We start from the raw sequence: 3,282 nt of genomic DNA on the forward strand, positions 1-3,282 counted from the left end.
GTTTAGTATTCTTGTAGACCCTTTGGGACCAACACTATCTAGAAATCCAAATCCAAGCACAAGCCTTATATTGAAGAAGTTATGAATGAATTATTCAACAAGGTGTCAAAGATTATCGAGGTTCCTCCTCTACCAAAGAAGCCCTCTCAAATAAAGAACCTTTAAGAACTTGAAGATGGACCATCCCACAAGAACGAGCATGAAACAAAATTATCAGTGAATGAACTCCTCAAGGATCGAAAGGAGCCAGATATCTCAATGTTGAACTAGCCACTACCTGAGAAGGGTTCTTATATACCTAACACAGTGCATGTGAAACCTAAATATGGACTTATGTTCATTGACTATGATGGTCAATACAGGTTTCAGTGAGTATCTGAGTTCCATCTCTGCCCTATAGATCACTTAGAATATCTAAGTATTTGGCTGAATAATGATCTATTTGGAGAGATGATGGAGCGCAAGATTTGAAAAGAAATGCTCAGACGCAAGATGCTAGGTGAAGATGTCCCTGACTACATCAACTTCAACAATCTAGATTAGATGTCCTTTTAGTCTTGTAAATCTTGTATTTCTTATCTTTTCTTTCAGTGTATAGCTTTTATGTTTTAAGCCTAACAAAACTAATTGTAATCATTGTAATATTTTCCCTTTTATAGATATTTCAATAAATGATTCGTTCAGTGAAAAAGATCCCTAAAAATAGTAAATGGGACATGTACTTATAAGTTCTATTTTTTTCTTACATTCGCTGATACCTTTCTAGTCAGTGAATATGTTTTCAGTATTCAGTTATTAATATTGTGTAAGTTTATTCTTTCCTTGTAATCCTTTATAATTAAAATAAATTTTCATAGTAAATTATATCACTGAAAAAGATCCTAAAATAGTTAAAAGGGACAAGTATTTTACTAGTACATTTTTCTTACTGTTATACCTTAAGCAATTTTCTTTATGTTGCTTTGTTATCATCAAATAGGGGGAGATTGTTGATTCTCTCTCTCAGTGATTTGATGATGATCTTTTTTATCTATTGAGGTGTAATATCTCTGTATTCAGCTTCAGCGATCATCACTGAGTCTGTTCAGTGATTGTTGAACATGTATTATAATTCCTTCAGAGACCAGTATCTTTTAGGAAGACAAAACTCACACCATAGGTCCTTCAGCAATATCGAAGATAGAAGCTGAAGATAGAGACAAACAAGTTCGTGATTTGAAGCGGTTTTCAATGATAACAAGCTCGTCTATACAAGTGTGAAATCTACTCAAGATTCAACGAACACTGATGAGACCTCCAACATCATTCTAGTGTCAGCGATCAAATGAATCATGTTGAACTAGATTAGTTTTTATCTTGTCCTTTTGCACACAAAGGACAAACCCATACATTTCAAAGTAAAATACTATACAGAGTCACTCTATCGTCTCCAAGCATGCTTACCTACTTTATGAAAGACGACTGTTCATATACGGCCAAAAGACTGTATATCTGCAACAAAAGACAAGCTCACCTCTTGAAGCTTGCCACGTGCTTTGTACCTTTTGAATTGCATTTAATGCAATGGATATAAATAGCTCAGTAGTTCTTCCTTTTCAGTTAGACCTCTGAATCTCAAATCCTAGCATCCTTGCTTTGAAGATCTTACCCAAGAAAATACTCCTCCCTCTAACTCTATATATAAGAGAAAGACTTCCACTGTAACAAGTGAAGAGCTCAATATTTCTTAACCTATTTCTTCTAGCAAGTCTTTTACTCTTGATATCTGTAATTTTTGTGTTTCTTTGATTGTTTAGATAAATTTTGTATCTTATTTTTTCAGCAAACAATCTGTATTTATCTTCTTTATCAATATAAGTTTTTTAAAAGTGAAAGTTGTTGTGTTTGTATTCATCCCCCATTTCTACAAACTGTTTCCTATAAACGTTTATAGATCCTATTGGGACCAACAATAAAAAATAAAAAATTAAACATGTTAACAACGAGACACAACACAGGATTTTTGATTTCTGAACTTTGGTTGAATATCGATCCGCTTAAAAATAATCAAGGAAGAAAAGAAACAAAATTAAAAGTGGAGTTTTCATTATGGTTTTACATAAACACAAGGGCAATTATTTAAATAATTTTATTTATAATTTAAAAGATGTTTATATGTTATTTATATTTCAATATTACAAATATATACAATAATCCGTCAAGAATATATTTTTTGGGTTTTGGGAAATGCAAAATATATGATACCGAAGATTTTTTTTTATTTTTTATCATATGCTATTCTAGAAAATCTTTAATTAAATTTAAGGAGGGAAATCACGAAGAACCACCCTTGACTCTCAAGATCATCAATCAAATTAACATTTCATTCCGGGTTATATAATTATCAACCATCATTAAGGAGCCGTTTACTAAACCCTTACCCGGTAGGTCCTTACCTGGTAATTTTTCTTATCGGATGAACATGACAAAAGTCAAAAATCTTACCCATTAAGAACAATGATAAAGATGCAGAGTCTTACTCGATAAGTGAAGATGCGACTCTTACCCGATAAATTATTGCATATAATACCATTTTGATATACTACATTCTTACCTGGTAAAATAAATTATAGTGCTGATTCATAATGATAAACGCTTACCGAGTAAGTATTTAAGTAAACGGCCCCTAAAACTTATGGATCAAGGATTTCGTAGGGGTTATTCACAATGCATGGAGATACCAACAATATAGTTATGTTGAGTTTTAAGAACAAACGATGACAATGGCAACTTAGCAATCCGTGCGTGATCATATATAGAAAATTTTAGAAAGGGAATAGGGTTTCTATGGAATTTTACAAGACCTATTAGAGTCACTGTATCCGAATGGAGCTAACAAACAATAGAAACAACTTGAGATACTCATGGATAACGATTATAGGGATGCATGTCAACCAAATACAGATCAAGTATCTTTCAGTAGTGACACAAAATAGTTATCGTAATATAGAACAAAACAAAAACTATAAAATACAAAATACAGTGCAAACCACTAATAAATCAAATCTAATTTCAATGGTTTATGGTTTGAGTTTCTATGTTCCACCATAATAACCATCAAAAGTACTCAAAGTTAAGTTTCAATATGTTACTGCAACTTCACAGTTTTCTTTTCTGACAAAGATGTTCTATATGGCACGCAAACATCAAATCATAATGGTGACACTTTTTAGAGATCGTAGTTCTTTTTCACTACATCAAGACCATTGAGCCGAGCAGTGATATGAAACCATTGACCATTAC

The sequence above is a fragment of the Cynara cardunculus genome, unplaced genomic scaffold (genome assembly GCF_001531365.2).
Source record: "Cynara cardunculus var. scolymus isolate 2C unplaced genomic scaffold, CcrdV1 Un_Scaffold_1936, whole genome shotgun sequence".
Classification (NCBI taxonomy): Eukaryota; Viridiplantae; Streptophyta; class Magnoliopsida; order Asterales; family Asteraceae; genus Cynara; species Cynara cardunculus.